The sequence below is a fragment of the Ambystoma mexicanum genome (genome assembly GCF_040938575.1).
Source record: "Ambystoma mexicanum isolate Mex_15411 chromosome 12 unlocalized genomic scaffold, UKY_AmexF1_1 Mex_chr12_unloc.2, whole genome shotgun sequence".
Classification (NCBI taxonomy): domain Eukaryota; kingdom Metazoa; phylum Chordata; class Amphibia; order Caudata; family Ambystomatidae; genus Ambystoma; species Ambystoma mexicanum.
Window position 1 is genome coordinate 11,546,908 of NW_027182323.1, and position 14,883 is coordinate 11,561,790.

A 14,883-nucleotide genomic window follows, 5' to 3' on the forward strand; every position below is an offset into this window, starting at 1 on the left:
AACAGGCACACCAGCAAAGCCGCCCATGCGTGTCATTTGAACACCCCTCCCAACCAATATCAAACATCAGAACACTGCACCTCTGCAACCAACTTACATACCACAACCCATGGCAGAACATCCCTTGGCACCACAGGCATATAAAGCACCCCTTCATGCAAAAACACCTTCATGCTTTTGGCACAGAACACCTGGCAACCGATCCACACATAGAGTGCAGGATACTTCCAGTGTGCATGCGTCAACACAAAAGCAAAGCCATCTTGCATTTCCCTCTTCTCCTCACTAATGTAACCCATCCCTCTCTCTAAGATCCTGCGGAGCCCCTGGAGACCATGCAAATGGCGCTGGATCGGGTATAAAACCCAGTAACATACCATAACCTTGATTTATGGGATCTGGGTCATCTGCCCCCGCAGTAAAACTGCTCGGGCCCCCGTTTTGTCTGTTCATTGACAACGGGGGCCCAGCCCATTTTTGTCCACCTCCTCCATTGTTAAGTATGCAGGGGACACCCCCGCAATCCCTGAGGCTACAGATACCTAACATGGGGAGCAGGGGACACCTCCAAACCCTGCTCCTCATGTTCCGGTATTTTGGCACCCAAATTGTTGGAAAAAATTCGAACTAATGGTAGTGACCGAATTGGGTCAACTCTACCATGCGATCAATATTTTCGGAACAATTTGGGTAATACCTCTTTAAGTGCATTGTGGGATTTATAGTGAACTAGCAGTGACATACGCTCACCTTCCCACCCCAGCACGAAAGGCTTAAATATGTATTCCTCCATTCGTATCCGTAGGGGAACGCGATTGTTTATACCATTTACCTAAACTGGCTTATTTTCTTGCCTTATACGTTGATCAATAGCTGATCTTCCTTTCAAATGCAGCAGTTTAATTGTTTTGCACTTTAGTTCAGGTTTTTTTCTTTCCATTGAAAATATTGTTTCGACTACCCACGAATTTCTAAGTTTATTATTCCTGCATTTGTTGCCAGTTACAAACCCAGAGTTGTCTATATTTGTCCTGTTTTTGTTATAGGGTTCAGTGTTATACTATACAGTCTGCAGGTGGCGCTACTGAGTCCTTGAAAACAGCTTCTTTTATATTAGTCCTCCTATTTAGTCCAACCCATGCAAACCCAATCTCTTTATTATACGCTAATTAGGAATAGGTTAGCGCCAACAGCGTAGATAAGAGAATGGCGAGTTGTGCATGGCTACCAGAAGCGCTGCTAGTAAGTGTCCCTGCCCTCCTGCCCCTGCAAGTGGGACGTTGAGTGATTGTGTTAGTGAGATACCTGTATTCCCGTACAATATCCATGTTTTCTCTTCTAAATAATAAAATCTCAATCATGAAAGGAGTCATTCTGGATTTTCCAGATTTGCTCATGAAATTTCACTGATTGGACGCTTGGCTATGCTTTTCTGCAAAAAGGTGAAATCTTAAACTAGAATTACAGTAGATAACAAAAATATGCTACTGCATGTACTTCTCCTTCTTGAACAGAGTATATTGAGGGACTGGAAAGTACTGTTCACGTGGTTCCATGGTGTAATGGTTAGCACTCTGGACTCTGAATTGTTTTTTTGAAAAAAAACATTTAACATAAAAATGTTATGTCGACTTAATGTTAACAGGACGTGTCTTGCTATTTTTACTTGCAAATGGTGGCAGAAGTGACTTGTGTGTTTGGAGACGGTACACATGGTACTTTCATAGTCTTTATTTAAACAGAGAAGGCGTTCCCAGGTTTCTGCAACAGAACTTCAATTTCTCTGCCTTTCATCTCTTAGTGTTCTCTCTGAGCAGCAGGTCAGCAAAGTATTCGGGAAACAGTTGCATAGCATCTAACATTCTGTGCTCATTAATCTTGCTTACTGTCCTAAATCTACGTCCTTGCTTACTGTCCTAAATGTAAGTTGATGACTCTCCCATGACCGCAGAATCCCTTTTTTCGGTGCATGTTTTATCGCCTGGAACTGACAGGGGACCCTCTATCTAATACCTCTTTTTTTTTAGATGTACTCTCTTTGTACCCCTAAAACAGTTCAATCACATTGAGCTGGTTATGTATCAAACTCCCACATAACCTATTTCCTCCTCTTATTTAATGTGAACCAGCAGACCTTGAGACTCGCCACTTCAAGGACTATATGTCTTCTCAGTCTTTCTTTCATATCCATGTATGTTGTTGTTGCTTTTACATGTTTTTCAGATTGACACCAATGGAATGTTATTACACGTTTAATTCACTGAAAAGGAAAACGGACAACTGGTTCAAGAAGTAAGAACCATTTGCTGAGTTTTCCCGCTCGTTACCGCGTGTGTCTTGGTTTTGCACGTGATGTGCATGAAAACATATGTGCCTATATAGTATGGTTATAAAATGTAATATGTTGTTTTGGCAGCATCTCTAGAAACCATCTTAACATAAATCATGTTTCCCTTATATCTCCCATCTGCATTTCTCTTTGAAAGTCTTGATTTATTTTTCACTTTCCGGCAAATCATTACTAAAACATGGAATCTGTATGTTCCTGCAATGGACATAGATCCCTGCCAGCTGCCTTGCCTGTGCCCAGGACGAGAAAAGGTGCTTTGCTTCCCCTCACAATGGGTGGATGCTGCCGCTGTCCTTGAACTGATCAATAAGCTCAAATCCACTGGCTCAGCTGTGGCCCTGGAACAGCTTTTCCTTCAATGCCTTTAAGAGGCTCATCTGATCAACCCCATCTTTTCCGCTGGTTTGTCCCCCATATGAACACGGCAGGCGTTACCTTCATGCTTATAAAGAAACCAACACTGGACCCCGCCATACTGGCCTCTTATAGACTTATCTCCAGCCTTCTTGTAATATCTAACATGGTTCTATGTGAAAATGTCTGCAGGTAAATGTAGTCAGCAAAAAGTCATTTTAATAAAGTTAGTCATTCAATAAAAACTATGCCAGGTCTGAAAATGTTGCCAGTAAAAAAGGTCACCAAAACACCTATTTTTAAATACACAAAAGCACAAGGCTGCAACCCTAAATATGAACTCCATTCCTAAACCGTCCCCTAACTCGAATTACACCACTTATCCTACCCTAAATTCTCACAGAACAGGAACCCTTCAGCACACGAATGCACTTTATTTGCATATTAGCGAATGCAAAATAAAGAGCAAATCAACAGTGAACCTGTCTCCAATACAATCACCAGGTCGCCACAAATTACACAGCCCTAGCCCTGACCCAAACCCTTCCTGTAATACTAACCTTACCTTAATTGCAACTCTAACACTTACCCTAATGATTACTTTACCCTAACCACTAGGTTTAACCTAACTGCTATCCTACGCCAACACCACCAGCCCTTTCCATCCTCTGTATCCATTTCTTTAACACTTCCCCAAACCAATACCCAAACCCTTCAGCTGACACAGAATCTCGTCTAACCACTAACCAAACCTGAACATATTTACTCTAACCCTAACCCCTATCCTTCCCCTAACCCTAAACCAGGCAATAACAAGCCCACTAAATACTCTTTTACCTAACAATTACTGTAGCAACACTACCAATTTTGGCTACTTTTCAGCTGTGTTTTTGACTACTTTTTGCTTGGCATCGTTTTCACTGCAGAGGTATTTTCACCACGACATTTTCACAGACTATTTTTGATGGCTATATTTTGTCGGGATACCTGTAACATGATGTGCTGGTTCTGTTGGAGCGCTTGGTGGCAGAAAATATGGCTGACCACCACATCCTGCTTTATTATGACATGACATGCAATTTGCAAATTGGAAGTATGTCAGGATGATGCAAAGTAGGAGTATACTGATGCTGTGAAAAGTCGGCATTTAGAGCTATTTTTAACTGGGCATGAATTGCTTTTTGTAGAGCCAGTTCAACATCCAGATGCATACTGGTCGCTGCACTGATGCCTTGAAAGCATTTCCGGAAACCTTAGTGAAGACACAATTACCACATTTGCTAAGGTAACATTACCAGCTTGAACACTCGTGCACATGTTGTTATTACACCGGTGGTAAAACAAGCAGCATGTTGTCATTGTGCTGGGGCTACAATGAGCAAAACTGTTGTAATGACAAGGTTTATGCTAAGCACCAGCGTAATGACAAAAGATGTGTTGGAATTAGGGCGCTACAAAACCCTTCATGTGCATCTCTTAGCGCCAGGCCTAACGCCGCAATGTTTGTGTTCGTGTTTTGGGTGCTTCCAACGGTGCGGATGTTAACGTTTCAGCACTGCAAACATGCAGCCATATTGTGTAATTTCACTGTCACTACAACCAGACAAATACCTTCCCTGCTCCTGCACTAGAGCAGTGCAAATTGGATGAATCTCCCCCAATGCGTGCCAGCACACACAACCCTCTTCCGACCTGAAGCCATACAATGGGCTGACAGTATTTCCTAAGCATTTGCACACGAATGGTGTTGAGGAGCATCTCATGGTCTTCTCTGTAGCCGGCTTTAGTTTCCAAAATATGACATCTGGATTTCCAGATGCGGACATCATCAACTTTTCCTATAAAAGCAAAGATAATTTAAATGTACAAAAAGTCCCGACCACGAAGGGACTCGAACCCTCAATCTTCTGATTCGAAGTCAGACGCCTTATCCATTAGGCCACGCGGTCCACTGGTTGCAACATCTGTATACTCATATAAATAGCGTCCTCCATCACATTGCATATGCTATCTTGTCTGTCTATGAGGTTAGACCAGAGTCAATCCCCTCATTCTTTATGGAAGTGATATGTTGAACACATATAAAGATGAAGACCCATTTAAATATACAGCCCAGATCTAAAGTACAGGAACCAGTCTCTCACGCGTTTTACTTCTTTCTCTCTGTCTCGCTTCATCCCCGCCTGTCCCCAAATATTGTTCTCTCCTTTTCCGCCTGTATTCTCTCTATCCGTGGACTTCTGAGGCTGTGTCTTAATCGATGCAGCTCTCATGTTCATCTAATTAACTAAATAGATGAAGATGTGTCCTGGTCACCTGCATCACCACAAGCCACTGCGCCTTCCTTATGCACACTTATAAAAAAAAAAAGCAACACCAAAAACAACATACAGCCGCTTCCTAGATCCACAAGCTTATGAAAATGTGGGGGGTTGTGAGCTGGCAGAAGCAGCTTTAACGGAGTGACCATGCTAGGTCACAAGGGCCTGAGAGGAAGAGGAGGAGTAAGGGGAGAAAACATTAGTCAATAGACGGAGTTGAATGCAGACCCTTTAGGCCCAAATGCAACAACTGGCGACAAGCCATAAGTCCCACGCCGCGAGAGACGTCCACTGCACTCTGCAGTTCCTACGCGACTGCAGTCCGCAGTTCCACTTGACACTGACTGCAGTGGCGTCCCATGCCGGCATCCAGACTCCGAGGTCAGGATGGTCTGCGTTCCAACATTACTGTTCCGCTGTGATCCGCAACTCCGCTTGCCACCAGCACTGTGTGGCGTCCCGTGCCCTCATCCAGAGACCTAGGTCAGGAAGTCCACGTACACTCTGAGGATGTACTCTGCTCAGCTGTTTCCTTTGACGCAACAGGCCCGGCTGCATTGCCATACCTGTATCCGCCACAGAGGGGTAAGAAAAGATGAGAACATTAAAGGATAAAGGCAACCGGTAAACAGAAGGTGTGGACCAGGAGGTATTTGCATCACCGGGAGGCCTGGAACAGCAGCAAGATGGACGAGCAGCCAGCTGAGCAGCAAGCAAGGCAGAGTTCAAGCGCAAGGGCCACTTTCCTTTGAAAACCCCCACCATTCCCATTGCAGCTCCAATTCGACAAAGGTCCCTGGTGGGCAGAATGGGTGCAAGATTTCACCGATTTCATAGGTGCTGCAGGGTAAGAAAAGTCTCTGGCCATATCTGGCATGATCACAAATGTGTTGGGCAATGAGATGAACGGTAAAATAAAGACCATACCGTAAGAAGAAAGAACACCGTATGACACCCGTGTGGGGGCACTGAACAAGAAATTAATCATCCAGCCCAACAGCGACTACAGAAATTAATACACTGCCGTTTGCGAGCTTTGCTGATGATGAGTCTACTAGGCTGAGGGTGATAGAAGGGTGTACATCGTCTACATTCTGGAAGCAGTTGCTGAAGCAGCCGCTGACCATTGACACAGTCATTGAGCTGGCCAGAGTGCATGAGAGGGTAGATCTGCAGACCACAGCCATTGAAACACAGAAAAAGAAGACAGAGAAAGATGAAACGGTGGCTGCTCTCATGACACCAAGAGGGCCGGTCAACCGGTTCATGGGAGGACCAGTTACCTCGAGGGGGCCTACTCGATATCCATACCAACAAACAGGCAGTCAGCTAGACCACAACGGATATGTTTCAGATGCGGATTCGCATTTCCGCACACCGGAACATGCCCAGCAATTTGTGAGGCATGCTCCAAATGTGGAAGAGAAGGACACTTTCACACCGTGTGCCAAGAAGGCAGACCTTTTCTGACAGCAAGGCCACCACAGACAACCATGTGGAGACCATCAATGAGGGCTTCCCAACAAACAACATGGAGGATACCACGGCCATACTCGCAGATGCCACAAAGAGTGATCAGAGCGATGGAACCGGTTCTGAAATTTGAGGTGGCGACATACAAAGAAATACCACACTAGTACGTGGATTATGCTGATCCATACGAGAATGAATTTAAAAGCCACTGAGATAATGTGGAAATGCTACAGGAGTTTTATATAGACTACACAGACGAATATTTTAATCTAATGCAAGGGGACCAGGAAGCCGAGGAAGGCCCAAGGGTGATGATTGACATGGGGCCTGCTACACATTGCTTCCTCATGGACATTGGAGCAACAGTGAGCATCATGGGAGAACACAAATTTCTCAAAATGGGTGCTAGGAAGATACTGCAAAAGAGAAAGATCCAGGCTCAATAGCCATCCGTGTGGGTTGCACACCTCAGTAACTACACATCCATTCGTCAATTTCAACTGACACTCGCACAACGAGGACGCTCGGCCAACGCCACGATACACGTGATAAGAAGCCCTATAGATGGGTGGTCCCTGCTCAGTTACAAAACGGTGAAATCAATAGGACTCATGTATATAAACTGCCAAGATACAGAAGTGGTAAGGTGCGGTATGGGGCCCCGACAGCTAACGCACAGTGTGGCAAGATTATCACACAGACCCATTTCTAAAGAACAAGTGCGATAAACAAATACCGACCCTCTTCAAGGGACTGGGAAAATAGAAATGGAGCGTCAACTAGCTCCACATCGATGAAAAGGTGCGCCCAGTACCCCAACAGCCCCGGAGGGTTTGGTTTCATTTGCAACAGGCAGTGTCTCAGGAGGTTCAACAGCTGTAGCAAAATGAAATCATTAAGAAGGCGGTAGGGCCCACACCATGGATTTCACCCCTAGTGGTGGTTCCCAAGGAAGGAAGGCGCATCAGGATATGCTTCGACATGAGCGTAGCCAACACAGCCATCCAAGGAGAACGCCGCCGCAGACCAAAAATAGAGATATGATCGTGCAGCTTAACAGAGCCACAACAGTTTACAAGCTTGATCTATCTCAAGGATATCACCAGCTGGGACTGCATCCCTCATCCCATGTGATCATCACATATGCGACACATAGTGGCCTTTTTAGATATATATGCCTTAATTTCGGCATCTCTTCGGCAGCAGAGATGTTTCAGGAAGCCATCAGGTAAGTACTGTTATCGATAAAGACCGATTTTAATTACAGCGATGACATTTTGGTATACAAAACCTCACAGAATGAACACGATCAGGCACTTATGGTATGTGAAGCATTGCAAACGCCAGGCCTCACTCTAAATTTTGACAAATGCAACATAAAGAAAAAGAAGCTGCGATTCTATGGACACGCCTTTTCAGACGAGGGAACGAAGCCAGGCCCAGACAAGGTACGCACCATAACTGACCTAGTGGCACCCACAACGGTATCAGAGGTGAGGTCGACCCGTGGGTCCTTTTCAAGGCTATGTAGTATGGTCCAAAGCCCCCTATGGGGTCCTTAGTGGTATACTGCGATTGGTCCTGTGATTACAGCTGGGCTCTTGAGGGGCCCTAATTATTCGTTGTGCGCGGCGTTATTGCGTCCTGCTCTGTGTCGGCTGCCCTCATTTGGGACATAAGAGTCCACAATGTACCTATACAATAAGAAAACTTTTTTCCAAAAAAGTCAACACAATAAGACAAAATAAAACAAAAACCTTTTGCACCGAGCCCAACACATGAGAAAACTGCGTAGAAAATCTATTTCTTTTTTCAAAAACAAATGCGAGGTATCCTGGGGGGCAGGATGACAGTTTTGAAAGCTGGTTGCGATTGGGGTCATTTACCCTTGGGCTGTCGATCCTCCCCCTCCTCTGAGCCTAGGAGGCTTAATAGCTATTAGGCATTACTTTGGCCCATTAGATGCATCTTTCATCCCAATTCAGAGGATATTTAGTTTAACAAATAGATGCTAGTCCTTAGAGTTGTGAACCATCTAAAGGCTGGGCTGAGCAATAAAGTGTTTGTCTACGTCATAGGGATATATTGATTGTGTGTGGGCAGGCTTGTGTCCTCTGCCAGTGTATGTTTCCTTCTGTTGTAACATTAATGAGTGTTTGCTGGTAGATGGTCTGCTCTACAAGATGAGAACGTTTACAAGATCTTGCTGAAGGCCCCCTTTCCAATTGGTGCCCCAGACTAAATGTCAGTTTAGTGCTGCCTTATGCCTGCAACCTCCTCAATGTGCGAGTGCTTAAGCAATCCCAAGCAAAGGGCTGGGGCCACCCCTGCTCGCATCCATATGGGTGCACTTCACAGCACTTACAACTCTTTGAGAAGAAGTGCTGGATCATTTATCAAAATGCAGCACTTTATAAAGGATGGCAACCAAAACAACAATCTCTTGGCTAAGAAGCAAGTGTCCAGTCCTTTGGGCCACCTGGGCTGGTTAAGATTCCTTTCATATACTTTCTATGCTACTCTTCCATCACAGCCAACCCTCCTCTGATTGCCTGAGAAAGGCAAGCGTTGCTATGACAAAGTGTCAGAAGAGGCCACTGAGCACAGCCCCTGAGCAAGTTAGGCTGAGAGCTAAATTGGCTCACAGCCTGCCAACCAACTTAGTCAGGAAAGTGAAATGTTTGCCCAGGGCATTCATATTTCACGCCGAACTTTAATTGAACCCGAGGTTTGTGTCTCCCATAACCCATAGCACTTCTTTTATGGCAATGCGTGGAGTGTCTCCCTTACTCCTTCCCTTCATCTCCCAATTCCAAGATCCCTGTTGCACATGGGATACAATGTATCTATTTGAGAGGGAGAGCAAAAGAGAGGGAGAGACACGGTTTGACAGTAGCAAAGTGAGAAAGTGAAATGGAAGCTCTCTGCAGACGCCAGTGGTAGGAGCACAGGAAGGACTCACATTTCTTTTGCCTTGTTTGGCATTTTTCATGTGCTGGTATAATTTATTTATTAAACATCAATATAGTACCTTCATCCAAGGCGTTGCACGTATTACAAAAAGTACAAAAATAAGGTAAACCACAACCAAGGCATGAAACGAGAGTAGTCTAATGCTTTCTTTAGCCCTTCATGTCTTTTTCAGCCTTGCTCTGCCATGTGATGTTCTGCTAAATGTGGATTCAAGATTTTGTGCGGTCCTCACCAACCTGGACCATGGACTTTGACTGCTCTCTGCACTACATGCTCAAATTCTACTTTTCATACAAAACAGGCACACCAGCAAAGCCGCCCATGCATGTCATTTGAACACCCCTCCCAACCAATATCAAACATCAGAACACTGCACCTCTGCAACCAACTTACATACCACAACCCATGGCAGAACATCCCTTGGCACCACAGGCATATAAAGCACCCCTTCATGCAAAAACACCTTCATGCTTTTGGCACAGAACACCTGGCAACCGATCCACACATAGAGTGCAGGATACTTCCAGTGTGCATGCGTCAACACAAAAGCAAAGCCATCTTGCATTTCCCTCTTCTCCTCACTAATGTAACCCATCCCTCTCTCTAAGATCCTGCGGAGCCCCTGGAGACCATGCAAATGGCGCTGGATCGGGTATAAAACCCAGTAACATACCATAACCTTGATTTATGGGATCTGGGTCATCTGCCCCCGCAGTAAAACTGCTCGGGCCCCCGTTTTGTCTGTTCATTGACAACGGGGGCCCAGCCCATTTTTGTCCACCTCCTCCATTGTTAAGTATGCAGGGGACACCCCCGCAATCCCTGAGGCTACAGATACCTAACATGGGGAGCAGGGGACACCTCCAAACCCTGCTCCTCATGTTCCGGTATTTTGGCACCCAAATTGTTGGAAAAAATTCGAACTAATGGTAGTGACCGAATTGGGTCAACTCTACCATGCGATCAATATTTTCGGAACAATTTGGGTAATACCTCTTTAAGTGCATTGTGGGATTTATAGTGAACTAGCAGTGACATACGCTCACCTTCCCACCCCAGCACGAAAGGCTTAAATATGTATTCCTCCATTCGTATCCGTAGGGGAACGCGATTGTTTATACCATTTACCTAAACTGGCTTATTTTCTTGCCTTATACGTTGATCAATAGCTGATCTTCCTTTCAAATGCAGCAGTTTAATTGTTTTGCACTTTAGTTCAGGTTTTTTTCTTTCCATTGAAAATATTGTTTCGACTACCCACGAATTTCTAAGTTTATTATTCCTGCATTTGTTGCCAGTTACAAACCCAGAGTTGTCTATATTTGTCCTGTTTTTGTTATAGGGTTCAGTGTTATACTATACAGTCTGCAGGTGGCGCTACTGAGTCCTTGAAAACAGCTTCTTTTATATTAGTCCTCCTATTTAGTCCAACCCATGCAAACCCAATCTCTTTATTATACGCTAATTAGGAATAGGTTAGCGCCAACAGCGTAGATAAGAGAATGGCGAGTTGTGCATGGCTACCAGAAGCGCTGCTAGTAAGTGTCCCTGCCCTCCTGCCCCTGCAAGTGGGACGTTGAGTGATTGTGTTAGTGAGATACCTGTATTCCCGTACAATATCCATGTTTTCTCTTCTAAATAATAAAATCTCAATCATGAAAGGAGTCATTCTGGATTTTCCAGATTTGCTCATGAAATTTCACTGATTGGACGCTTGCTATGCTTTTCTGCAAAAAGGTGAAATCTTAAACTAGAATTACAGTAGATAACAAAAATATGCTACTGCATGTACTTCTCCTTCTTGAACAGAGTATATTGAGGGACTGGAAAGTACTGCCCACGTGGTTCCATGGTGTAATGGTTAGCACTCTGGACTCTGAATCCAGCGATCCGAGTTCAAATCTCGGTGGGACCTAGTTTTTTTGAAAAAAAACATTTAACATAAAAATGTTATGTCGACTTAATGTTAACAGGACGTGTCTTGCTATTTTTACTTGCAAATGGTGGCAGAAGTGACTTGTGTGTTTGGAGACGGTACACATGGTACTTTCATAGTCTTTATTTAAACAGAGAAGGCGTTCCCAGGTTTCTGCAACAGAACTTCAATTTCTCTGCCTTTCATCTCTTAGTGTTCTCTCTGAGCAGCAGGTCAGCAAAGTATTCGGGAAACAGTTGCATAGCATCTAACATTCTGTGCTCATTAATCTTGCTTACTGTCCTAAATCTACGTCCTTGCTTACTGTCCTAAATGTAAGTTGATGACTCTCCCATGACCGCAGAATCCCTTTTTTCGGTGCATGTTTTATCGCCTGGAACTGACAGGGGACCCTCTATCTAATACCTCTTTTTTTTTAGATGTACTCTCTTTGTACCCCTAAAACAGTTCAATCACATTGAGCTGGTTATGTATCAAACTCCCACATAACCTATTTCCTCCTCTTATTTAATGTGAACCAGCAGACCTTGAGACTCGCCACTTCAAGGACTATATGTCTTCTCAGTCTTTCTTTCATATCCATGTATGTTGTTGTTGCTTTTACATGTTTTTCAGATTGACACCAATGGAATGTTATTACACGTTTAATTCACTGAAAAGGAAAACGGACAACTGGTTCAAGAAGTAAGAACCATTTGCTGAGTTTTCCCGCTCGTTACCGCGTGTGTCTTGGTTTTGCACGTGATGTGCATGAAAACATATGTGCCTATATAGTATGGTTATAAAATGTAATATGTTGTTTTGGCAGCATCTCTAGAAACCATCTTAACATAAATCATGTTTCCCTTATATCTCCCATCTGCATTTCTCTTTGAAAGTCTTGATTTATTTTTCACTTTCCGGCAAATCATTACTAAAACATGGAATCTGTATGTTCCTGCAATGGACATAGATCCCTGCCAGCTGCCTTGCCTGTGCCCAGGACGAGAAAAGGTGCTTTGCTTCCCCTCACAATGGGTGGATGCTGCCGCTGTCCTTGAACTGATCAATAAGCTCAAATCCACTGGCTCAGCTGTGGCCCTGGAACAGCTTTTCCTTCAATGCCTTTAAGAGGCTCATCTGATCAACCCCATCTTTTCCGCTGGTTTGTCCCCCATATGAACACGGCAGGCGTTACCTTCATGCTTATAAAGAAACCAACACTGGACCCCGCCATACTGGCCTCTTATAGACTTATCTCCAGCCTTCTTGTAATATCTAACATGGTTCTATGTGAAAATGTCTGCAGGTAAATGTAGTCAGCAAAACGTCATTTTAATAAAGTTAGTCATTCAATAAAAACTATGCCAGGTCTGAAAATGTTGCCAGTAAATAAGGTCACCAAAACACCTATTTTTAAATACACAAAAGCACAAGGCTGCAACCCTAAATATGAACTCCATTCCTAAACCGTCCCCTAACTCGAATTACACCACTTATCCTACCCTAAATTCTCACAGAACAGGAACCCTTCAGCACACGAATGCACTTTATTTGCATATTAGCGAATGCAAAATAAAGAGCAAATCAACAGTGAACCTGTCTCCAATACAATCACCAGGTCGCCACAAATTACACAGCCCTAGCCCTGACCCAAACCCTTCCTGTAATACTAACCTTACCTTAATTGCAACTCTAACACTTACCCTAATGATTACTTTACCCTAACCACTAGGTTTAACCTAACTGCTATCCTACGCCAACACCACCAGCCCTTTCCATCCTCTGTATCCATTTCTTTAACACTTCCCCAAACCAATACCCAAACCCTTCAGCTGACACAGAATCTCGTCTAACCACTAACCAAACCTGAACATATTTACTCTAACCCTAACCCCTATCCTTCCCCTAACCCTAAACCAGGCAATAACAAGCCCACTAAATACTCTTTTACCTAACAATTACTGTAGCAACACTACCAATTTTGGCTACTTTTCAGCTGCGTTTTTGACTACTTTTTGCTTGGCATCGTTTTCACTGCAGAGGTATTTTCACCACGACATTTTCACAGACTATTTTTGATGGCTATATTTTGTCGGGATACCTGTAACATGATGTGCTGGTTCTGTTGGAGCGCTTGGTGGCAGAAAATATGGCTGACCACCACATCCTGCTTTATTATGACATGACATGCAATTTGCAAATTGGAAGTATGTCAGGATGATGCAAAGTAGGAGTATACTGATGCTGTGAAAAGTCGGCATTTAGAGCTATTTTTAACTGGGCATGAATTGCTTTTTGTAGAGTCAGTTCAACATCCAGATGCATACTGGTCGCTGCACTGATGCCTTGAAAGCATTTCCGGAAACCTTAGTGAAGACACAATTACCACATTTGCTAAGGTAACATTACCAGCTTGAACACTCGTGCACATGTTGTTATTACACCGGTGGTAAAACAAGCAGCATGTTGTCATTGTGCTGGGGCTACAATGAGCAAAACTGTTGTAATGACAAGGTTTATGCTAAGCACCAGCGTAATGACAAAAGATGTGTTGGAATTAGGGCGCTACAAAACCCTTCATGTGCATCTCTTAGCGCCAGGCCTAACGCCGCAATGTTTGTGTTCGTGTTTTGGGTGCTTCCAACGGTGCGGATGTTAACGTGTCAGCACTGCAAACATGCAGCCATATTGTGTAATTTCACTGTCACTACAACCAGACAAATACCTTCCCTGCTCCTGCACTAGAGCAGTGCAAATTGGATGAATCTCCCCCAATGCGTGCCAGCACACACAACCCTCTTCCGACCTGAAGCCATACAATGGGCTGACAGTATTTCCTAAGCATTTGCACACGAATGGTGTTGAGGAGCATCTCATGGTCTTCTCTGTAGCCGGCTTTAGTTTCCAAAATATGACATCTGGATTTCCAGATGCGGACATCATCAACTTTTCCTATAAAAGCAAAGATAATTTAAATGTACAAAACGTCCCCGACCACGAAGGGACTCGAACCCTCAATCTTCTGATTCGAAGTCAGACGCCTTATCCATTAGGCCACGCGGTCCACTGGTTGCAACATCTGTATACTTATATAAATAGCGTCCTCCATCACATTGCATATGCTATCTTGTCTGTCTATGAGGTTAGACCAGAGTCAATCCCCTCATTCTTTATGGAAGTGATATGTTGAACACATATAAAGATGAAGACCCATTTAAATATACAGCCCAGATCTAAAGTACAGGAACCAGTCTCTCACGCGTTTTACTTCTTTCTCTCTGTCTCGCTTCATCCCCGCCTGTCCCCAAATATTGTTCTCTCCTTTTCCGCCTGTATTCTCTCTATCCGTGGACTTCTGAGGCTGTGTCTTAATCGATGCAGCTCTCATGTTCATCTAATTAACTAAATAGATGAAGATGTGTCCTGGTCACCTGCATCACCACAAGCCACAGCGCCTTCCTTATGCACACTTATAAAAAAAAAAAGCAACACCA

The 14,883-nt window shown here is 44.1% G+C and overlaps 3 non-coding genes across 3 annotated transcripts; 1 reads left to right on the plus strand and 2 right to left on the minus strand.

The window, feature by feature from the left end:
- Positions 1–4,580: 4,580 nt before the first annotated feature.
- Positions 4,581–4,653, minus strand: TRNAR-UCG (transfer RNA arginine (anticodon UCG)). The gene has a single exon. It is a non-coding gene; the product is annotated as a tRNA-Arg (tRNA).
- Positions 4,654–11,314: 6,661 nt separating this feature from the next.
- On the plus strand, positions 11,315–11,386 carry TRNAQ-CUG (transfer RNA glutamine (anticodon CUG)). Its single transcript has one exon. It is a non-coding gene; the product is annotated as a tRNA-Gln (tRNA).
- A 2,994-nt stretch (positions 11,387–14,380) lies between these two features.
- Positions 14,381–14,453, minus strand: TRNAR-UCG (transfer RNA arginine (anticodon UCG)). Its single transcript has one exon. It is a non-coding gene; the product is annotated as a tRNA-Arg (tRNA).
- Positions 14,454–14,883: the final 430 nt, after the last annotated feature.